Genomic DNA, 25,037 nt, shown 5'->3' on the forward strand with positions numbered 1-25,037 from the left:
TACTGCCAGACACAAGTACTATCTTACAGCAAAGTTATTTACTCTACCACAACATGCCTTTTGTGGAAGAAATCAAACTTTGCGTTGTGGTTGAATCAGAACTGACAGAGCCAGCTTTTCTTTATTTAGGGCTGTACTGGGATCACAGGAAGAATTCCATACAGCAAGGGGAATCACCAACTTGTCTGTTTCAAAGGATTTCTAGAACTCTATAAGTATACAAGCATATTTATATTTAACACAGAGAGAGAAAAAAATACGACCTTGGGCAGTAAATCACTGATCTAACACACACACAGACATACAGGCAGTTTACTTAAAGAAGAGTGAAACAGTGTGCTTATAGAAATAGTCATCAGTTTCTGGTTTCTCAGAGAGAAAAATAAACTTAACATCCATACACAGGGTAATATATCAAGACAAAACAAGGCACGCAGGATTCCTTATCAGAACATTTAACTGAAATAAGCACTATTAGCACCTCTGGTCTCTGTCTGTTTTCTTAGTCAAGTTAGGAGCTGGGTTAAATTTATTACCACACTATAGATGCTAATGGTGCTGGTTGGGGCATGAGGATGCTTCAGTGCAGGGTTTACCTGTGGCTAGCCCTGCCCTGAAGCATCCTCATGCCCCATCCAGCCCCTCTGCAGCACACTGAGTTGGGCAGGAGCAGCTGGCCCCTAGGGCCCTCTGCCAGCAGGGGTATTCTAACCCAGCTCAGTGTGCTGCAGTCCTAGGTGCATGTGAAAATGGCATGCCCACGAGCAATGAACTCCAGCACAAGCAGAACCAGAGTTTATTCTGTCAGGTTAACTGCACATATAGTATACCAAGTGGGTGCATCTACCTGTGCTATTAATGTGAAACAATAAACTCTAGAGCTGTTTGAGCCAGACTGAGCTTGCTCCTGGGCACAATGTCTACATTTGTGCCCAGCACAGCAGCAATCTGAAGCAGGGTAGAGCAGCTCTGAGCTGGCAGAGGGCATGGAGGGGTCAGCCGTGGGCTCCAGGTGGCAGTGTCTGGGGGTAGAAAGGCTGTCTGGGGCATGAGGGTGCTAAAGTGTGCAGCCCTGTGGCTAGGCAGCAGGCAACCCCTGCACTTTAGCACCCTCATGTCCCAGCCAGCCCCTGTCAATGTCTACATGTACATCTCACTTACTGACTCACTTACTGACTCCGCTGGTGCACAAGTAAACAGTGATGCTTTGCTGTGAAGCTAATTAGTCTACTCCACAGTAAAGTGCATGTGTAGATGCACCCAATTTCTCCTTCCTTATCTTTTTGATGTGTAATAGATCTGCACCAAAAGCCTTCTTGATTTCAAAACATTAACCTCATGTAGCTTCTCTAATCACCATGTCCCATGAATACTCTGTTTCTTGAGCTTTTAGTCTGATTTGTCTGTTGCACACCATTTCATCCAAAATTAAAACAAATAGCATTATAATATGGTGTTTTATAATCCTGGAGCTAATTTCTTTAGTATGTATATATAATTATTTGAATTATATATAATTATCAGGTACCCACTACTATAGTATCTAAGTACAATTATATGAATTTAGAAGTAAATGAAATTCCCTGGTAAATAAAATCAGACATATAATTCCTACCCCCATCAAACCACCAAGCAACTTAGTTGTTAGGATAAACAGTAGAACAGCTGCTTCCTTTGTGAAAGAAAAACAGAAAAACCGTGGTCTAAAATGAGGTATATGGTGCACTTCTTAGCAATGAGATTTAATGTTGCTTCCCTCCCCTAGCTCACAACTCATGTATATACTGTAGATTTTTTTAGTAAGCCTGCTGTACTTCCAAGGTAACACATGCATCTGAAAACCTAAGCAAAATATCTGGAAGTTTAAAATACAGATATGATTGTAAGGGAATACTGTAGTGTGGGCTCAAAATGTGGGAAGAAAACAAGTGGAAGAATTAATTGTATAATAAGAAAGATTAGACACAGTGAAATGAATAATCCTTATTAATCACCACTACTTAAAATAACAATGACTAACAAGGGTACTAGATTATAGAAGCTGTATAAAAGTTCAATACAAAAGACTATCCATACATATGTGGATAGTAGAAAATATAATTACCCTGTTTTCTAATGCTGGACTCAAGATTAAGCTAAACTAACACTGTGGTTTTGTAGGCGCTTCTATATTTGAAATCTTTACTTGTCTCTGTAAAAGGTGTGTGTTTAAAGGAGCTTTAACACACAACGAATTATGACAGTATAGGTCTGTATTAGGGAGAAGAACATCGGTGCTCATTCAGTGAAGAAAACTGACATAACTGAGCACTACCTTGAGTGAATTCTTCTTATCCTTTCTTTGCTGTTTACATTGTAATTCCTTTTAAGAAGTTTGGTATTTGTTGCATTTTTTTTCTTGTTCACTGAACATAATAAAAACAGTATTGTTTAATTCATTAGTAGATAAAAATGACTTGAGCTCTGGTTCTTCTTTACTTTCACTATGGCTGCTTTTAACTTTATCTACATTTAAAAGGGTAAATAACAGTACAGTGTACGTAACCTTGGTTGGTGAGTGCGTCACTTCTGTCCTCACTGCTTTGAGCACATTAAACGTTGTTTTATTTACCATAAAAATAATAATTAACATAATATTATAACAGAGCAATTACAGTAGCTATAAGTTCAAGATTTCATGTGAGGATATTATTTATCACAATGTCTTGGTTTTGTTTGGTCACATTTTTTTGGCAAATGTAAGTTGCGGATGATACTTCTAGATAACAAATACTCTGGTTATGGAGAGGTTAGTAGGTAGAGAGGCAGAAGCCTTACTTAGTTGCATATAAGATTATTATCAACTGCAGGCATATTGTAAAATAGACTAATAATGATGGGAAAAGTTCTATTTCGTATGTGGTGGGGAGAGTTGATGCGTGTAGAATTGTCCCAACCATTCTTGGTGTGTGTATTGCATGTGAAGATTTTAAAACATAGATACCAGGGGAAAGTGACAAATAGGTCTCGGGTACGGTAGGTGAAAGGGAGAGAATGTGGGAAAGAGACACAAAAGTCAACATGTGTCCTAGCTAGAAATTCAAGGAAAGGAAGGCAGCCAAATAACCTCTATGGGGTAAGCCTGGGTAACCTCTGGCAACCAATGACTGATGACTCATTGTAAGACACTGACTTATTTTAAAACGGCTTCCTCTCTTCTTCTGATCCAGCTGTTCCAACCATTTGTGGAAAGTTAGTGGGAAAATACTCATGGACCTGTAGAAAAGTGTTTCAACTATATTGAGCAGACAATAAAAGAATGTAAAACAACACACAGCATCACGGGGATAGACTGGAAGCACCCTGTCTCTTCCCTCAAGCAGACATTGGAGTACCTCCTCATCCATCTAAAACCCGTGAAAGAAGCAATTGTTTTCATTCACATGAAGGATCATTAGATTCTGGGTTTGTTGCCACAGGAGGTGGTTAAAGCCCCACATTTTGCAGTGTTTCAGGAGGGGCTGACAGAGGGATAACAGTCAATGCTGCCAGAAATGGTGGTGGCACTTCCAACTCCGAGTTTAAGCTGATCTTTAGTTAGGGTGAGATTTGGAGGGGGGAGGGGGAGGATTCCCCCTTCTTCAGCACAGTGCCTTTTTCTCCCCTATATTTCTTAGACGGGTACAACATATATCCCTGAAACATGGACAATATAATGTTTTAGCCATTTGGAAATGTAAACTTCATTGCTAACCAAGAAAGAAGAAATTTTTGTCTCCCTGCCTGGCACCGGGCACCTCCAGGGAAAAAGCCTGCCTAATCTGCACATCCAGAGCAAGGCTCTCATAAAAGGACTCTGAGAAACCCAGGGGAAAAACTTCCACCCTCTACCTCCCCTGTGCAAAATGGAGTTTCTTTTCTACTTGGGAAAATTTTACAGTACGATCTTTGAATTCTTCTCAGCCTAAAGAAGGATGGTTGGAGCTGAAGGCGTGCAAAGAAAGACATTTTTTGCTACTATTTAGTTGGTCTCATAAAATATATTGTCCCTAACCCAAGAGTTTTGTTTGTCTCTATTTCTTAGACCAACACGGCTACAACATATGTCCCTGAAACATGGATGACGTTATATTTTAGCTGCTTGGACATGTGAACTTCATTGCTAATCAAGAAAGAAGACATTTTTACCACCCTGCCTGACACCAGACAGCCTGCCTATTCTGCACATCACAGAGCAAGGCTCTCACAAACGTGAGATTTAAATTCTCCTCAGCCTGAAGAAGACTGCTTGGAGCTAAAAGCTTGCAGAGAAATGTATTCTTTTGCTAGGCAAGGTTCTTTGAGTAGATGCGATATCTTTTATTAGACCAGCTGAGTTAATGGAAAAAAGTTTTTAGCAAGCTTTCTGGCACAATCACCCTTCTTCAGGGGTAGGAAGTCCCAAGAAGAAGGGGCACCTGAAAGCTTGCTAAGACCTTTTTTTCCCCTGGACTCAGCTGCTCTAATAAAAGAGATCACATCTACTCAAAGAGCTGCCTGCCTATGTCCCTAGACCAGTGGTGAGCAATTATTTCGGGCGAAGGGGCGCTTACTGAGTTTTGGCAAGCCCTCGAGGGCTGCATGACAGGCAGCCAGGACCAGATAAATATTAATTTTCTAAATTTTTTAGGGGCCCCGCGGCCCAGACAGAATGGCCTGGCGGGCCATGTCCACCCCTGCCTTAGCCCAACACAGCTACGACCAACAACCCGGCATTCTTTGGCGACTATTTAGTTGGTGTGATAAGAGATATTGCCTCTAACCCAAGCTTTTTGCTCATCTGTAGCTCTTAGACCAGCAGGGCCACATGATGAACATACATGAGCACGGTGAACTGCTCCAGGCAGCGGGGCCCGTTGGCGGCAAGCGGGGAGTGTCAGTGGCGGGGGCGGGGCGGGGCGGCGAGCGGTGACGGGCGGCCAGCGACCGCCACCACACGCCGCCGGCAGCGGCGGGCAGCGGCGATGGGTGTCAGCGCCGAGGGCCGGGACTGGCGAGCGGCGGCCGCCTGCAGCGTTGGCGGCGCTTTGCGCAGGGCGTGCACCGCGCAGCTCGGGGGTGCACGCGCACCCATGAACATATATCCCCAGCTGCCCCTGAGGCGCCTGGCACCGGCCGGGGCCGGAGCCGGGCTGGGCGAAGGGCGGATTCGCCCTGGCAGGCCCGCTTCCCGCGAAGCCGCACGAGGGGAGGCGGGGCGGAGCGGGTGCCGCGGCTTCGGCAGCCGAGGAGAAGGCTGCCCCGAGCGGGGGGAGGCGGGCAGGGGGCGGGGCAGGGGCCGCCGGCGGGCGGGCGGGCCCCTATGTAGGCACGTGCCGGCCGCCCGGGCTCCGGGGTGTCGCTCGGGGAGCGGTGCGAGCTGTTGCTGCTGCTGCTGCTTCTTGCTCCCAGCGCCTGGTCGCACCGGGTCCGCTCCGCCGCCGCCCGCACCCGCCGGAGCCGGCGCGGCCCCCAGTAAGTGGCCCCTCGGCGGCGCCCGCGCGGGCCGGGGGGCTGTGCCGGCGGGGTAAGGAGCGCCCCTGCTGCCCCCCGGGTTATTATTAGCGCCCCCGCCCCTGCGCGCCGGGCTGCGCGCGCCTTTCCTTATAGGGGCCAGAGGCAGCAGCTCGCCCGGCCGGCCCGGCGCGGCCCGGCAGCACCTGGAGGCTCTGTCTGGGCGCTGCCCCGCGAGAGGAGGCGGCAGCTGCCCTTGCCGGGGCGCGGGGGTCTCTAGCTGGTTCAAGGCAGTGGGGTTTTTCTCTCTCTCTTTTTTTGGGTATCAAGGAGAGAAGCAAAGGATGGCACTGCCACCAGCCTGGCTGGCAGCTGCAGAGCACGGCTGGCTCCGGAGCGTGGCAGAGCGCTGTCGGGGAGGGACGGGCTGTTGGGCACAATTGATCCCAGTGCTGCAGCTTGGGTGGGCGGTGAACAGAGCAGCCTTCGCCCTTGGGGAGGCGGCGGGGGACTTTAGACCTGGTTCTGCCATTTTTCAACCCATCTGTGTGTGCCAAACTTCTGGTCTGGGTATAGATCTGCTTGGGGTTTGAATGACACTTTGACTCTAGGGGGAGGGGTGTTTGCAAAAACAAAATTGGGCAGTCCATCACGATGCCGTAATAAATCGGAGACCTGCCCCCACCCAGGTTATGGTTTAAAAATCTTACAGGGGGCTCAGCTCCTCCCTTCTTCCCCAGCTCCCCCATAATTCGAACCTTGGATCTGTTTCCTATCGTCAGTAAAAGTGTAGTGTCTATATTGGGCCATGGAGAAGTCAGGCTGGAAGGGGCCTCCAGAGATCATCTAGTCCAACCCCCTACCAGAGGCAGGATCATCCTTATCTAAACCAACCCATGCAACTATCATCTGAATTCTACGTAAGATGGCATTAATATAAAAACAGTACATTTTTCTCTGGTTGAAAAGAAACTAGAAGTTTTACTAACTTGCCAGGGCTGTATTGTTCAGCATAAGATTGAAGAGAAAAACCAATATAATCACATTGGAATGAGTTTGAAAACAAGCTGCAGGGCTGTGAACTAGGTGCTTCATTTCCAGGAGCAGCAGACAGGCAGCAGAACAACGGCTAGCTTGATTGGTGGAACATCGAGACTATTAAGAAGAGGAGGGGGTCCCTCTATAATGAGTTTAGAAGGGATGGGGTAGACGTATAAGGTGCCATAAAGTCAATTGGTTTCCTGGGTAGTGCCTGACTAGAACTGCTGCTGCCACTGCAAAGCAGTTGAGTTTCAGGTGAACCAGGAATCAAAGTGGGGTGTGAGTGCACCAGTGTACCCACTCTGGATCTGCCCCTGTGGGAGAGCAACTGTACCTGAAAAGCAAGAGAGCTGTCTTAATGACTGAGGGGGCAAAATGAAATAATACACGAAGATCACTGATCTTCACAGATCCAGATTATGTCTATATTGTATATATAACTCTTCTTAACAAGTGCTTCATTAACCAGACTAATAGATATGACCAGCTGTTTTTGGTCTTGTTCCAGTTATTTTGCATAATTGACTCTGCTGTGTTAACTGCAGGCACCATCGGTGTCACTTACGCAAAAGCTGTGCTAGACACTCTTAGGACGTGCACAGGAGTGCCGCCATGAAAACAAGTCCTGCCTACTCAGTCTTGCTTCATGCTGAAAAATGCCCTGGAGCTGGTTTTTTGGGTATGTACCTCAGGGCCAGTCTTGAACTCTCAGAGTATGTCTACACTTTGTCCCATGTGCTCTCAGAGGGAGAGCTGCTTTCAGGCGTGTCTTGTCCACATGTTCTAGTATGCACGTGAAAATGAAGCGAGGAAGCCTCTCAGGGGTGCTCCCTATGGCCTCAGTCTCTTTCAGCACGTATAGCCATTCACTCTCCCAAGAGAAACTGTGCTGGGAGTGAGTGATTTAACCCTCGTTCCCAGGTTCCTTTTTTCCCTGGAGCAGTCATTTTTACTCTGGGAGAAACCTGAGTGAGCAGTGACTCTCCCAGGAGAAACTGAACGTCCATATGAGGCCTCTGTCTCCAGCATGCTTGTGGGAGATGTCCCCGGAGCAGCTTCACTTCTTCATTTTGGGTTTGGTGGGGGTAACCAGGAGTGAGTGGTAAGGCATGCTTGAGAGTCACCCTGCCTAGAAGCAACAGGGACTTGGTGTAGATGTACCCTTTGGTTCCAGTGTGCTATTTAGTGGCACTGGGTGTGCCTTGTACCACTGTAACTGTGGCTACGCAACACATTTTGCCTGCAGAGGGGGAGTGTGTGAGCAGAGCTTGTTTTCACTGTGGCTCTCCCAAACTGCTGTGTGATGTATTGTAGACAAAGCCTTACTGACTTGGGTCTATAACTAAAGTAAACCTTAGAGCCTTTTACATATGCTTTTAACAAATGAGGAAAACCATGATTCAGTGAGTGGAGAACATAGACTGGGAAAAAGAAAAATTGTCTGATTGTTAAATAGAGGGCAGGATTCCTTCCTTCTGCCAGCTCTGTATGTTTAAATATAGAAGTGTGCTTGAGACGAACCAAAGGTATATGTTGCAACCAAGTTTATAATGTTGGTGGCTCCCAAGGAAAGCTCCTGTGGGACAAATAAATATTAAAATTATTGTTGGGGAAGTAAAATCACTAACCTAGCTGCTAGATAATGAATAAATCTTACTTTTAGAACCTGGTCATAACGTAATAATTCTAAATTTGGAGCAGCAGTGCTAAAAAGTTGGAGAATCTGATTTTGGATTTTGCAACAGTGTAAAATGGGAGTAACTCTAGTCAATTAAAGTAGTATGAGAGAGAAACTGAGCTATCTTCAAGGTTTTCATAGCACATGATTCAGAGAAGAAATACAGTTCCCTTTGATTTCCATGAAAGTTTTACGGTGAGGAAGAAGCTGACCACCTATGAGTAGAGCTGGTCTGTATGAGATAGAGACCTTTTTGGTCCAAGGCCATGCAATAACTCTCTAAGAAGTCATGGGCTACCAGTCTGTAGAAAAATACATGTAGCAGGTTTAAAAAAAAAAAAAACACTTGCCTTTGCCCCCCCCCCCCAAGGTGTAGTGTAAAAACCTATATAGACTGTGCTTCATGGTGCTTATGATGAAATAAGTCCATGCTAGCAGCCCTCTCACCTCCTGCTTAGGTATAGATAAACTGAAAAAAAAAAGTTCCATGTTAAGTCCCTGAAGACCCTACTCAGATCGGGTGGTATGTTTAGAGCTTGGAGGAAATGGTGTGGAAAATGTTTTGAGTTCTGTAAAGAGTGCTTCTAATACAATACTGTTAAATAAGAATAAGAAATCACACAATCAAAACCTGGTAAACTGTGTATACAGACATGAAATGATTTATTGTTTTTTATTGACATCTGCACTGTATTATCTATTTGCCAAACTAAAACAAGCGAAGAACTAAATGCTACACGTGGATCCAATTGTGTGTACCCCTGCACACCCATATGATCAAAATTGCAGGAGTCTGACAGATGAACAAAAAGTAGGAATAAGACAAGTAAATAGCAATGGTTGTTATAATGATTTCTGATTAGTAGAATAGTTTTTTGTGCTCTCTGTACAATCACAGTCTTAAAACCTGTATTTGCTTTGCTTTTTCAACACGATCAACATAGTACAATGCCTGTCACAAAAGAGATTTCTACACTGGAACAGTTTGCAACCTAATAAATAGACCGGGAAAAAACGACTTGATTATTCAGAAGGGGAAAATGACGTACAATAGTTTACAGTGTGTGTGATTTTTTTTTTTTTTTACTGCTATAATTTCTAAGTCTGAAGCTCTATTAGAAAGAACGTGTATAAACTGCAATTTAGATTCTTCACCGCAGCCAAAATGTAACTTTATCCAGATCACAAAAAACCTAACCTCAGCCTCCAACTGACTTACAAATGTTCATTTTTTTTGTTCAAAGACAATTCATGGGCAGGAAAGTCCTGAGAACACAATGGATCAAAGAAACTATAGCAAAGTTTATAAAGGAGCATACTCAGTATGGAGAGTTGTTTGGGGAAACCAGGTAGAGACACAGGAACCTTCTGGGGTCTCTTCAGAATTTAGGCCTGCTTATGCTATCATCAGGGGATGATAGGCTTTTGAGTGATGTAGACGTTTGTGTAGACTGTTTTCAAATCCTTTTTCACTAAATGAAATAGGACTAAAGAAAGCAATACGTTAAGGCTCCCATTCTACATATATGTCAGGTGAGCTGGATCCAACTAATGCTTTCTCTTGTGGGCATCTGCCTAGCTTGGTGTGTGAGCACACGTAATTTAAAGTGACATTTTTTGGTGTTTTTTTTTTAACATCTGTGAGCAGCTTGCCTTCTTTAAACACTCCGTTTTGCCAGTGTATGCTATTGGTCACAGGCTCCTGAAGGTAAGAACCTCAGGTATCTAAACCATTCAGATTTGTGGCTTCACATCTTCTTAAAGGTGCACTTATCCTTAAGTAAACATCTAGCTTCCCAAGTTCCTTGGTTAGTTCCAAAGCATAAGTGCAAGGGAGGGATTCTTTCTTATATAATATTGACTCTTGCTTCATCATTCACACACCTTACCCTTAATTTAGCCATGAGCCTAGTTAACTATCCAGTTCACAGCAAAATTAATACATTTGTGCAACACGTCCTTCTGTAGCAAGAAAAAATATCTACTATATATGTTTAATAGTCAAGAGTTAATAGCCTTAGATAGTGTCTGAAATACTGCATTAAAGCAGCAGAAAGACTGTAAGGAGGCTGGCTGCCTTGCAACACCATTACGTGAAAACTAATATCCCTTGAGGGCAGAAGCCATGTTGTGTTCTGCAGTAAGTTCATGCCAAACTGAATCTCTAAAATCCATGTTGAGTCGTAGAATTGTTCTCTTAAAAAAGAAAAATCCTTGTGTACCAAAATGACTGACTCACTTTTTCCTTTCAAACTTCCAAAACCAAACCAAGCTTCTAAGTTAGGACATTTTCAGCTTGAAAGGTGAAAGACAAAGAAAATTATGAGTGACTATGTAAACTTGGGTTATGGGCTCAATCCAGTGTTGTTTTTTTTTTGTGAAGTTGGAGTAGACTTGTCATTGGCTTCAGTGAGGGCTGGATTTGTTCTATAAGAAAAAAATTGTGCCAGCTGGCTGCACATATCGTTGATAGAAAATCTATCATATATAGAAAACTTCTGAATTCATATTTTATTTTAAAGCAGTTACAAAACTTTTATTTTGTATTTCTTCCTTGGCCACACTACAAATATACAATTCCAAAATACATTACATTGTTTCCCCTGATACAAGTTTTGGTTCTAGAAAGCACCCATTCTAAGTGTCTGCCACTTCACAAGGCAGTTGTGTATTTTGGAGGCCAAGATGCCAGACATTTATTAGTTGTAAGACCTAACTGCCTTGCTTTCAATCTGAACAACTAAGAGATGAATTGTATTGGTCTATTCAAATAATATTGGTTCTTAAGAATTTGATGGATACTTGTAAAACAAATGATGGAATTCTGACTCCCTTTTTGTAATGGATATGATGTTGAGACACCAAAGTCTTGAAAAAATGGATACAACCAATGAAATTTCAAGACTGTATTTGTGCATGCTTCAAGGAAGACATTTATGCATTTATGATTTGACAAATAGCACTTGTTCTACTAAGACAATACCAAGCTAATGACTCAGTACCTGAGAATAATATTAGGGAGAAAATAGAATGGGGAAAAGATGGAGACAAACAAATTTAGAGATTTCGGAGGTATAATAGCAATAGGCCCTAGAAGTAAAAAATAAAAAAACTTACTACATGTATTCAGAGTAAAGAGAGGAGTGCAATTTGCATCGTCACAAGCTCACTTCTAACCTTTTTCATTACTGGTAGGTTAGAAGTTCCTTACCAGAAACTGCTTCAACAATGACCAAATAATTTTGATAGGCTGTGTCAGTCTGATGCCAGGCTCCCCATGGAGTTATGGAAACATGAACACTGCCCAACTGAGTGGCACGTGTGGTTTTGACAGGTCCCAGTGCAAGGGGAGCCTGGCATTAGGCTGTAGCAACCTGATGCCAAGCTCCCTCTGTACAGAGAGCTGGGTGGTACATAGGGTTTATACGGCTTCCTGCACATCAGGACCTGTCAAAACCCTGTGTGCTGCCCCGCTGGGTAGCACACAGGGTTTTGGGAGGTCCTGACCACACATTAAATTTAAAGCATGATACAAATGAGTCACAAAATTATTTCACATATAATAGAAAAATATTACATATATTCCAATGATATTCCATATAATGTGCAATAACTTAGTGGCTAGTTTACTGCATTATGCCTTAGATCAAGTTGCACACATGTCTGGGTTACTACTTAAAATGTAACCTGTGTCAGGGACCTGAGGGAGGGAAATCAAAGAGTTATGATGCTTTGCATGGTTAAGTGTTGAAAGTTTTTTCAGGTCAGTTTGCTGCAAACGGTATTTCTGTTGCAAATCATCTGATCTTTCAGTGTGAGTTAATAAGCCAGTTTATTGTAGTAGTAGATTTATTTGAATGTGGGATGAGTTTACCCACAGGAAAGCAGGTGTGGATGCCTTCCCATTGCAAAACAGTTGAATATCTGTCAAGTTGTCCCACTGCTTTTCCCCTCTACTTTACTGGATTGCCTACATTAAATTCTTGCATGACCTTTATTGCCTCTGGGGTTATTCTGACTGGATTTTACATTGCAGTTTAAATTGCATTGCACAGCCAGCATCTGTCCTTCATGATTCCAGCATGTGTGGAGCTTAGATACCTGTGTCATATTCCTAGTTAATAATTGCTGAGTAGTGATACTGAAGCACGAGGCTGGTCTTGTGCTGAAGTCCTTGATTTTATTTCTGTAAGGGAAGTGGAGCATGTATAGGCATAGCTGAATTTTAGTTATTTAATGCACAAATATGCCATGGCGTCTCTCAAAATGAAGAAGTGACTCACAAAGAGCATCTTCTGTTAGATATAATGGATAACAGTTAAACTTTGAGGAGCTAGACTGGACTGTTGCATTTGATGGACACCGTCAAAGAAAATCCTCTCAAGAGCATCTAGGAGAGGGATACTGAACACTGATCTTGTTGCCCTGGAGATCCAAAGGAAGTAGCAGACTTGCAGGCTCACGATCTGTCTGAATCACAGCCTCATCATTAACTGTGCCACAGCTGGAGACTGTGTGGGATCACACCGGGTGAGTGTTGTTTGATATTGTAATATCCTTTAATAAATAAAGGAGTTGAAAATTCTTTAGTTCAGGGTCCAAAAGAGTTTGATCTCTGGACCTCCTAAGCTTTTCTACTGGCTTTCCATTGCTAAATATGGTGACTACACCAGATCTGTGTATGTTTTCATGCTGGATTCTTTGTTTTCATTTGTTTTGTTTTGGACGCCAACATGCAATTGCCACTTAATCTTGCTGTGTCCCAGGCCAACCTTCTTACCACAGTATGTATCCTGGCTTGTCCTAAATCCACCAGTCTCTGACAAACAGGTCCTCCATTCAAGATGGTGACACTGCAAACCAGAACTTTTGAAGCAAGTGCTTGTTGTTATAGAAGCAAATACAGAAAAGTGAAGGCAACTGAATTATTTATGTAGCTCACATTCTCATTAATGCTCAGTTTTTATCCAGTATGAGTTATAAGCTTGCTTAGAAAAGTCTGAACACAAACACTGCAAAAAGTAGTGTAAGGCACTATAAGGATTTGATTTTCCTTTTGGGCTATTGCAGTATTTTATTTATTTTGCATTTGCAGTACACTTCTTGCTGATCCTCAAATGTTAAAGAGAGCTTAAAATAAAAAAAAATGCTCTGATTTCTCTCAGAGATTGCATGAGAGTGCAAGTTTCTCAGCCATTCTCATACAGTTTGTAGTCACTTCTACACTGGCTCTGGGGCACTTTGTGCCACTGGCACTGGAAAACCACTTATGTGGCACTTCGTTCACTTCCTTTTTGACAGAATCTTTCTGTGCCTTTTTGAAGATGTTCCTCAGGGTAATCTACTCAGAAATAAAGAAAGTCTGCAGAAATGCACATGCCAGCACAAGCAGGTTAGAAATGTGCATCTCACCTATCTTTTTCTAACAGTTGAAATCACCATCTCCCTGCCATCTGCTTCATGCCACAGGCCCATTTGTCCTAAATGAAAAGGGGAATATTTGCAAAATGTCTCATCTTCAAGAACAACCCAAGACTAAAAAGGGCCTGTGGAATAGAATTCCAAGGCGGTCGAGAAATTTCTGTATTTTCTCACTGTTAGCTTGGATGTTACAATTTTCACTATAACTAGATTTTTTTTCTCTCTCTATCTTCCATATAGCAGTTGACGCCTTTTGATAACAGATGAAATGTCTGTTCAACCTATTCTGGAAGAAGAGGAGTTCAAATGATGACATGTTCAAAGAACTTGAGCTCATCCAAAGAGAGGGATAGAAAGAAAGGTGTATAAAAGATTATGGCCCAAAGTATGAGGAGAGGGAAAAGGACAGAAACTAGAAATAACTGCAGGGGTTGACAGAGTGAAAAACAAATGTCCGGGAGAAGAAGCCAGAGCCTTAATACCAGTCCCTTATCTCTGTATTGTTGGACACACCATTCAGTGCAACATCACCTAGCAATGGGACTTCTCAAGGCATTCTAGACTACAGGAGAATAAAGAAAGGCTGTATGACAACAGGTAGGGAGAAGCCATTCAACCAGCATCCCACACCCTTAAAATGCCAAAAACAGTTTTAAAAACCCTATGTATACGTAATTGTGACCCTAAAGTAAAAGTCTTATGTCCACATTAGCTTTTCACTTTCCTTTCTATAATGTTTAGATCAGTTTGTATGTTCAACTACTTTACTCATGATAAAGTTAGAAAAGTCTGTATCCATTATTAATAAGCATTATTATGTGTGAAATAACTGTCCTCTTACCTTTACATACACCCTCTTAAAATATCATAATACAAGTCATGTCCCACAGTAGTTACATAGTAGCACATGTGCTAAGACAATGAATAAAGTGTGGAACACTTGTAAACAATATGTATTTCTGTCTCCTCTGTGATCCTAAGCAGTTTAGCAGTGAGTAGTACCCAACTCTAGGGCTGTTCAGAAAATCTCCCAGCCTCTTCCAAGCCTTTGTCCTCCTTGCTATCACTAAGGTTGAGCAAAACACAAGCAGCTGTGAGACAGGTATTTCTCATTAGACTTCAGTGATCTCCATCTCCTAGATTTCAGTGATTCCCCATCTATCTTTCCCTTTCTTTATTGAAGGCCCCCTCTACATGTTGAAAGTATTGTGCAATTAATCAGTTAATTGCGCACTTACCTGGAGACCAGCTACGCATGCCAAAGTAGCGATCATAACATAAAAAGCTCTAAACGGCTATAAAGTTAGACCTTGAAAATGTGTACTAACTTTATAGCTGGTTGCTCCTGAGCTTTGATTTGCACATCTCCCCTGTGGGAGCACGGTGTACCTCCTTGAGCCCTAGGGATAGCGGCAGCCATGATGTTCAGGGGCGCCTTGCATCCCTGAGCCCTAGGGATTAGGGCAATTGCAATGTGCAGAGGTTTTCCACACCCTTGAGCTCTAGGAATCATGACAGCTCTGATCCCCAGGGTCTCGGGGCTTCACGCACCCCCAGACCCTGTGAATCACAGCTTTCCTGACACTTAGGGCTCTCGGGTGTGGGAAGCCCTCAGGGCCAGAGGATTGGGGTGATCCTTCAGCCTCAGGGGTTTCCCCACACCTCTTGGGCAGGGGAGGCTTGCTCCTGTGGTGATCCTATGGCCCCAGGGGTGCATGGAGGACTGCTGCATCTGGGAGCTCCTTGACTCAGGTGCATAGGGGTCCCAGCTGCAGGAGTTTGCTTCTTGCTGGTGCAGGGGGATCAGGCTCCCTCTGCACCGGCCATAAGGTGTGATGGGATCCAATGTGCAATTCTAGCTCCTGCCACACACATTGTGCATTACATCCCATCACACCTTTATCTGCATATGTAGAAAAAAACAAAGAGTCTACTGTCATTCTGCAGCTACTTATGCTTCTTTTCCCCTTTTCATTGCATTTTAAGAAAGACTGTATAAATGGTAATTTGGGATTCCCAGAATGACTGGAGAATGAAAAACACCATCAGTTTACATTAAGAGCTCAGGAAAAAAATATGTTTTTCTTTCTACTGCATAAAACGGTCCAGAATATTAAAAGATCGTGGCATTATGGACCTTTCTAGACCCTTCAAAATTTAACATTGGTAAACCTCTCCTAGGATCAATCATGCTTTGCAGCTCCATAGAGAAATGTTCATTTACACTGATGAACTTCAATGCCTTTGGGGCTGGGCGGGGAATGTTAGGGGCAAAGAATAGACACATACATTCTAACAGCAGTCATTCCACCTGCTTGTTTTACTAATACTGACCTGATTAGCTACTGAAGAGTAAGAATCCAGCTTTTAAACTGTTGCAAAGTTCCTTTTATAGGCAGTAGAGACATTTCACATAGGTAGTCTGCCACTGCTGCTCTGGGGTGAGGCCTTCACATATATCAAGGAAATTGGTTTTGGCCGTCCTAGAATTTGGACACTGTGCACATCACTGTTCTGTTACACCAGTCACTTAGGTTTGTTTGAGTCCAAAAGCAGCTCTCCATTGAGTGGAATCAGGAACAGATTTAGCAGATTCCTTTAAAGCCCTTCAAATGTACAGCATAAGAAATCATGGAGTGCATACAGCTCAGCAGTGAAGCATTGTGCCATGGAAAGTTTGAATACAATGCTGAGTGATTCATTCAAAACATCCTTGTTTTTGTGTAGCTTCAAAAACAGGAGGCAGTAGTACCTTGGCTGTAGGGTAATGCGTGGTGTGTACATGGCTATAGATTCAGTAGAAACAAGTAGAAGCTATTGGTGGGAGAGTAGTCTAAATGGTGTAGTCCAAACGGTGGCGAGAGTAAAGGCTGGGTTAGATAATGACATAGGAGAGCTGAAGGAAGTCCAAGACAATTAATAAAATTCTTTGTAAAACGTAAGATAGTGTCATAGTGCTAAAGCTGTAATGATCTATACTCTGTACCTTCTAAGATATATCTATAGCTTCTAAGACACATGTAAATACTCATCACAGCTAGTTACAGAGGGACAAAATTTAAGGACATAAAAGGTCCATGTAGCCAAGTATTCTGCCTCTGGTAGTGACAAGTGTGTTAGGGGAAGACTGTAGGAAACAAGGAACATGCAGAATGATCCCCTCCCTGTCCTACCCTTCCCCCCATGTGAGTCCATTCCAGTTTCCTCACTTCATGTATATTGTGGAGTATGCAGGCAGTTTTGTTTCCTGGCTCCTGATATTTGGCTCTGTTTTGGACTTCACCCCGTGGATTGCCTCCTGGATTGGTACTTGGCATCTGATCCCCAGACCTGACTAGACTGTGTCATGGACTCTGGCTTTGGTATATTCCTCCTGCCCTTTGACCCAGCTCCTGGCTCTGCTTTCCCATTAGGTTTGACTGCCTATCCCTTAGTCCCATACACCTGGTGGCTCATAACTACCTGGAGTATAATGGAAAAGAACCATTTGTGCTTTATATAATCCAAGGCATGGCAAGATGGGTACAGAACGGGTATGTGGGTCCCATTGATGGTCCCCATGTAGTTCAGGAAGCCCATCTGTTCAAACTCAGCAATGACTTTCTGCAGGTTCCCAAGCTGGATGACCTGAGGCCCCAGCTCCTCAAATGTGACACTCTTGAGCAGTTGTTGTCACTATTGTCTGCCCTAGACCAAACTGTTTGGTGATAGAATGGAGTCTGTTGGTGTGCACCAACTTCCAAATCACCAGGGCAGTGCTTCTTTTGGTGGATGTGGGGTGACTGAAGCCCTATGTCATTCTGCAGCAGGATATCCGTTACAGGGATGTGTGGGGAGCAGATCACTCCTCTGCCCTGGGCCTGACCCTGCAATGTTACTGCCCTGAAATCTTGGCCCCGGCCCTGCCTGCCCATTCAGCTTTCACACACCAATCCCTGCCCACCCATGGCCCCATCCCATCCGCCTGGACAAGTGCACCCTACCTGTGGGGATCTCTATGGAGACCCCACCTGCTCACCCACGTTGTCTGGCACCCCAGTTGGTGGGTACAGGTTGTACAGGCCAGGGCAGGATAAATTGGCATTGCCCTGGGCTATCCCTCCCTCCTCTGGTGTAAACAGATGTGACAAGGCTGAAGCCAGGTCAGCAACTCCTCCCCACCTTCTCCTCCCCCCTTCCCGGCCCTTAGGAGCTCATCAAAACTCCTCAAGTGGCCCTCTAGCCAAAATAATTGCCCACCTCTGGCTTAGCACACGTTCTAACTTTAATATTGCATAACTTTCCACAGATTTAACACATACTAATTGTCCCATGTGACAAGTCACCTAGTCTTTCAAAATGCAGCCAGGGCAGTGGTAAACTCACTTTTTTCTTGGTTCAGAATGGTAATGGAAAATGACTTTCACCCCAGCTGGACTATTTCGTTTCTAAACAGACTGTCATTACTGTTCAATGCCTGTACACACCCTACAGTTCATGGCAATAACAGGCCAAACAGGAAAAATAGGAAGAAACTGTCATGTACGTTCATTCTCCCACTGCCTTTTGTCACCTCTGACTCTGTTTCTCCTACCATGTGATTCTTTTTCCAACCATCTTCCCCCACCACACCCATTACTTCACTGCAATTGTCCTGCTGAAAGGACCACTGAGCAGAAGCTAGTAAGCACACCCTGCAGCAGTCTGAAGGACCATAAAGCATATATGACAGAGCAGCTGTTTTTGATATGGCACCAGGGCAGGCAGGGTCAGATTCAGTTTAAAGATATGTGAATTGTCTATATCACTTAACCGTAAGGGTTTCTTGGTTCTGTTTTATTTGTGGTGCTAATATATATCCTCCTAAATTACATATGATTGTCTTAATTACGTTGCTTTTCTCCTGAAAATTACTCTGTCAGATGCAAAACTAGTGATAAAAAACAACTATATTAGAGTTGTCTAATTTTATTGATTGTTGGAAGTTTTGAGAATAGTGACCTCGATGACTAGGAATAGTTTCAGGTTCTTACCTTACTGGAGATGGTCTTGTGGGTCATATTAGAAAAATGAAAGGTAAACTTTCCTCCTAGATTCACTGACTGTTTGGGGAATTAGGGATATATTATTGCTTAGAGGAAGTAATAATAAACTCTAAGACATGCATTCTTTCTGCTGTACTTTTCTTAATATTGCAGACCCTTAGACCTACCTTCTTTTTGCATCAGAGATCTCCAAAGTGGGTTATGACTAAGATAAAAAGGGGTGGGTGGATTTGTGTTGTATTTAAAAGAAAATGTTCTCCTCATACTCCTTTTTGAATAAAAGATAAATTTAAGACAAAGGGTGAATTTAGTTGATATCTTCAGTTTTTTTTATTGAGAAACCCCATATAGTTATGCCTGAATAATCATGTAACTTTATTGTTGTATGCCTCGTGTCCTATCTCTCAGACTCATTTTTGCCTTTTATTTGAGGCTATGTGCTCACAGCTTATCTGTAAGCACTTTTACTCCACAGGACAGAGACCATTGCTTTTATTGGTGACTTAATGCTATGGTTATATAATAAATATCAAAATGGAATTTGGGAGTTATTTATTGCACTCTTTTCCAATACACGAATGGTTAGAAAATGTAGCATTTGGATAGCATAAAGATTTGTGGTTACACCCATGAGGACTAAGAATTAATTCCTCTGAATGCAGTGCTTATCTGTGATGGATATAATATGGATTATATCCCTTACTTAAATATTTTTAGAATACCATGAATTGAAAGAGCACGACGGAACATAAATGACTTAGTATGATTGCAGCATTTCATGACTATCCACCGTATAAATGTAAATGTAAGTTACAAATGCCTGGAGAAGCCTAAACGTTCACTTCAGAGACACACCAGACACACCAAGGAATACTACTGTCTGTTCCTGTATTTCTCTTAGGTACAACATTAGGCTATATTTTTATCAACATAGGATGTGAGAAATTAAGTTTATTATGTTTAATTTTTCATGTGCTTCATCTGCATTCTTAAAATTCCTCTTTAGGAGAACCGCACTGGTACTAATTTACTGTAGTGTTCTTGGTCAGGATATGCAGCTTGTAAAAGCAAAGTTCTGCTGCTGGAAGGATTTGAAAAAGGACAACTTTTCAAAACAATATTGAATTAGATTAATGTTGTGGGACACATTTATCTTGCTTAATTATTTAGGGGTCATAGGCCAATAGGAGAAGAATTTTTACCCTTGTACAGCATGCAGAGTCAGAGAACTGCTCTATAGGTTTTGTTGTTGCCATTTTATTTTGTCAGTATTGTATTTCTCAGAGACTCTTTGGATAGTAGGGGATTCACAACTGCACACTATATTTCTACACTCCCCCTCTGTGTAGACTCTAGACCTCATGGAGAGTGTGCTGCAGGCACTATGTTAGGTGAAAAAGCGCTGCAGATGTGTTTAAATTTACCTCCTCCCTGGGAATCAACTTTTTAATGGCCCACGTCTGGATCTTCTGGCATGGAGAGGGACAGGGAGGACAAGAAGGTCAGAGGATTATTTAGCTTAGAAACTCCCAGGCCTCCCTAGTATTAGGTTCTGTAACTTTCATCCTTTATGCAAACTACCAGCCCCTGCTGAGTGATACTCTAACTTAGTAGGGCCCAACCGTTTTGGTAGGTATACCACAAATTAGCTGCACACCCTTCAAGTGCCACTCTGATTTCCACCCCCTGTCCAATTTGCTGCTCCAATTTCTGCTTCATTCTAAAGGCTGTCCAGGGGAGACGCCTTGTTGGACATAGTGCTGGCCACGGGTGATGACCTGGTGAGGGGGCCATGGGTGCTCGACCACCTGGATGACAGCGAGCATCGCCTGCTGGAATTCACCATCCAGCGCAAGGTGGCAAAGGCATGCAGTAAGGCAGCGGCCTTAGATTTTAGGAGGGCAGACTTCAACAAGCTAAGGAGGATAGTTGGAGAAGCGCTGAGGTCCCGGAGGGGAGGGGAGCCAGGTGTCCAAGGAGACTGGTCGCTCCTTAAGGAGACGATCCTCCAAGCCCAAAGGAAGGTAATCCCAACGAGGATCAAATGGAGCAGGAGAGCACACAAGCCTCTGTGGCTCACCAAAAGCATCCGGGAATGTCTCCTTGCTAAAAAGGAGGCTTACAACCAATGGAAAGAAGGGGTCATCACCAGGGAGGACTATTCTGTAGTTGCTCGAGGATGTAGCGGGGTAGTTAGGAAGGCCAAGGCAGAGATGGAACTGGGACTAGCTTCCCAGATTAAGGACAATCAGAAGTCCTTTTTTAAATACGTAGGGGGTAAAAAGAAGGTCCCGGGTAATGTGGGGCCCTCCAAAAGAGAAGGCTGAGGGGGGATCTCGTGGCCTGTTATAAACTAGTCGGGGGATCAGCAGGCATTGGGGGAGTCACTGTTCCCCCGAGCACCGCCAGGAGTGACCAGGAATAACGGTCACAAGCTGGCAGAGGGTAGGTTTAGGTTAGATATCAGGAGGTGCTACTTCACAGTCAGGGCGGCTAGGGTCTGGAATCAGCTTCCAAGAGAAGTGGTGCAGGCTCCTACCCTGGGGGTGTTTAAGAGGAGGTTAGATGAACATCTTGCTGGGGTCATTAGACCCCAGTATTCTTTCCTGCCATGGCAGGGGGTCGGACTAGATGATCTGCTCAGGTCCCTTCCGACCCTAGAAACTATTAAACTATGAAACTATACCGCTTGGGGCATCCATGCCACAGTTTGGCCACCGCTGCTCTAACACATACAAGTGGCTATCCGTTGAACTATAACTCTTTTATGATCCTTTGCTCTGTTTCTATCCTGTCCACTGACATGTTTTATGGACTAGGTGAAGTCTTGAAATATTCTTTAAAATGTGAAATCTACACAGTTGGGATAGTACAGGTGCATTTTGTCTTGTGGTCTCAGTGAAAAATATTTGGCTGTAATTTTTACATCAGGCATGGAACACAACTGAGCAAGCTTTTACTGTAGCTTCTACTAAGATACTTTATTGTATTTATAATTTCATTGAGTTTTTCATAAACTGGCATTCTCTCCATGGCTTTTCAGAATTTCATCCTGCAAAGCTTCTTTTTTTCAAAAAGAACTAGGCATATGCCAGACAAATTCCATTTGTGATTAGAAACATTTGTCATGTACCCAAACTGCCAAGTTAAGAAGAGAAAAAGGGCAGCTGTATAAAATTTTGTCAAGAAAAATGGAAGTAGCCGTAGGAATCGGCAACATGAATAATTGAGAAAGATGCACTCCTCAGTTGCTTAGAAACTATGCACACTTGCAGCTATAAAACAGGTTACCTGACAGAAAACCTACAGAAGTGAATAAGAGATTTTTAAAATTTGGTGTACAAGGATTACAGACATTACCATTCAAAGCTAAGCAGGCAAAACTGTCTATAAATTAAAATTTCATGAAAATCTGTTTTGCTTACCTGAAGGATCATAACAGTTTTTATCACATTTATCAGAAGCCATTGAGTCTGTGAAGAGAAGGATGGCTGCATGCCCTGCTTCCTACCTACCACCTAGCTCTCATAGTAATCATTAGCTTTAATAAATACAGGCACACATGAATGAGATAAGCAATAACATACTTTAATGGTAAAGCAATAAGTAACCTCTGTAGAAGAGACTTTTAACTAGATGTTCCCTGAGGGAGCCTCTCCCAAATCCCAACTCCCTCAGTCTTCCTGTTAGGGAACATCTATAAATTATAACTTGGCACTGCAGCTTTCAACACATTTCTGTGTTAACACCATGTACACTGGGAAATGCATACTGTATTTGCTCGAATAAAAGATGACTGATTATAAGATGACCCTCTCAATAATAAAATTCTATATGTGGACAATTTATAAATTGGTTGTAATTTATAAATTGGTAATTTATAAATTGGTTGTAATTCCCACTGCTACAACAGGAAAATAAATCTGGGGGTCAGGTAACCCCTTTATTTTATTCCTTTTTTCCTCAACTTTTCCCCCTGGCAGTCCTTTCCCCCTCTCCTTATTTCCTGCTGTCCATGAATACATGGAAGCAAGGCGCAAATTTGAAAACAATAATCTTAAAGTTAAGCAAAGCTATAGCAATTTGCGTATAGTTCCCATGCACTTAGCTAATCCAGAATTGATACATGCTACCTTGTTCTGAAAGTGCTGCAAGTTTTAGCACAGGTAGTCCATAAACGCTTTTGAGCAGTACTTTGGTACCTGCTTACATATAGTACAAACTTTGTAGGATATTGGCTCAAAGTCAAAGTACCCATAGCTTATTAGGTTGGACCCCAGCAGAGTCAACAGCATGTCAAACCACAGAGACCCCACAGCTCAGCACTGCTCAGTATGTGTGTGTACTTCTGATTCCCCCCAAAAACTATGTACTAATTAGCCCCCCACTTATGCCTAGAATTGGTGTTGCTGTTATAAATACCCAAAAATGTATATGCAGATGAGGTTACAGGGCAATCTGGCTTCACCTCATGTAGCACAGGGCCACAGAAATTGAAAGCACCAGCATGTTTGTCCAATGTGGGCCATGTGTTTTATAATCATGCTGAATGTTGGCTGCATTTAATCAACTTCATAGTTTCCATTGTTGAGCACATGCTGGTTTTGGCAGCAGTTTAATGACAGACACTGTATTTAGTGATATTTCTTAATGAGATTATACAGCGAGGGCCTTTTTTTCACCATGCCAATTGGGGGAGAAACCTTTGTCTTGCATTTGAGTATATATGGTAATTAGGAAGACAAAACAGGTGGGAAGGGGTGGAGAACAGTTGAAGTACACGATATGCTTCTTTAGGAAAGGACAATAACATTATGGAAAACAAATGTGTTCATGAATGGTACAGTTTTTGTTTTGGGTTTTTAGGTTTCTGCATAACCTAAATGTATTTGTGGAAAAGGTCCTTGCAGTGCTTTAGGAACTGATGTCAGCATGGCATATGAGCAGGCTATGCTCTATGAGAGTGTGAGTAAGAGCGAGTGTCAGAGCTGTGCATGGGGGCATGTGACAGGCCCAGATGCTCCAAGAGGTGCAGTGTTTATATGGTTTATTAGGGTGCATGTAATTAAGAGGCCGGGAGGTGCATCATTACAAATCCCTCCCCACAGAACCTATGCTGGATTTGCACAGAAACTAAACTTGTAGACCAACTAAAATGTCCAGGCATCTCCTGTTTATGAGTTCCCAAGACATCAAGAAAGGAAGCATATTTTGTGGTCTTTGGTTTCATTCTTGTTAATTAACTTGGAGAATTTCCCTTAACAATAATTAGTATGCAATAAACAAGGTTAGAAACACTAAACATCCCCCCATTCCTGCCCCAATAATATGTACCAAATAGTGATGTGCACATGTGCTCTTCATAACTCTGTTTCCTTAAGGGCAAGCCAAGTAGTATAGATAATATGTCCTTTGTAAGTAATATGTTCTCTCTATGTTTCTTTATTTTAAAAACTAAAAGTATATACTTTTGATATAATACCCCAAACCACAAATACCAGCACTTGAACAGAAGGAAACACCATCCAGCAAAAATAACAGTTATTGGGTGTATCTACACAAAATGTTTCCTGTGCACTAGACTAATTAGCTGTCCAGTAAACACTTTGGCATCTACATGTACACCCCTGTTAGGCTGGAGAAAACTAATTTACTCCACAGCAGGATAGTATTTGTAAATACTATGCCTGGCTAGCTGGGGCATGAGGGTGCTTCACTGCAGGAGCTGCCTGTCAGCTAACCCTGAACTGAAGCACCCTTGTGCTCCAGCCAACCCCTCTCCAGCACACTGAGCCAGGGGGAACAGCTTCAGGTTGACTGGACTCAACATCCAACCTGGCTCAACATGCTGCGGTCCTGGGGTAAACATTCAAATGGCAATAAACTCCAGGCACATGTTCAAACTCCAGGTACTCTCAGGTGTACCTGGGAGTAACAACTCTGGAGCAATAAACTCTGGAGTTTATTACTTTGCATTAATTGCACATGTAGACATGCCCACTGTCAGTTAAATAATGTGTAATATGTCTCTGAAGGTTTAAAAGTCTCTTTTTCCTACAGCACTCTTCCATTCAAAAATACAGTCTGATCCTGGCAATGAAATAAAAGGTATTTGTCTGTCTATTGGTCTCCAAAATCACATTGCACTGAGGTTCATAATAACAAAATCAGCACTGGGACTTTCTTCAACAATACCTAAGTGACTGAAAGTCTGAAAGCTTGGAGGTTATGGGTATTTAGACAGCTATCATGAAACCAGACTTTCTTATCAAGCTTGTACTGGGGGTCTCTGCAAATAATATTTTGATTTTGAAGCCTTCTGCTCCCTTGTAGTTTTATTATTACTACATGGCTTTCATATGTTACCATCTTGCTACATTCTTGCTACCACAGCACATTTTTTGTTCCTATTTATTTCTCCA

At 42.9% G+C, this 25,037-nt stretch overlaps 1 protein-coding gene across 5 annotated transcripts in view; it reads left to right on the forward strand.

Annotated features, from left to right (window-relative positions):
* Positions 1-5,313: 5,313 nt before the first annotated feature.
* The window catches only part of SLC7A2 (solute carrier family 7 member 2), a 77,689-nt gene continuing 57,965 nt past the window's right edge, over positions 5,314-25,037 (forward strand). Inside the window, exons 1-3 of one of the 5 annotated variants that reach the window (XM_090036012.1) lie at positions 5,333-5,472; positions 12,473-12,700; positions 13,832-14,188. The gene's annotated coding sequence lies outside the window, so the exon portion shown is untranslated. Of the gene's footprint in view, positions 5,473-5,687; positions 6,372-12,472; positions 12,701-13,831; positions 14,189-25,037 lie in introns of those variants that run through there. The other 4 variants (XM_090036015.1, XM_090036013.1, XM_090036014.1 and 1 more) reach the window with 4 other exon arrangements.

The sequence above is a fragment of the Crocodylus siamensis genome, chromosome 2 (assembly GCF_052110815.1).
Source record: "Crocodylus siamensis isolate JL-2025a chromosome 2, ASM5211081v1, whole genome shotgun sequence".
Classification (NCBI taxonomy): Eukaryota; Metazoa; Chordata; order Crocodylia; family Crocodylidae; genus Crocodylus; species Crocodylus siamensis.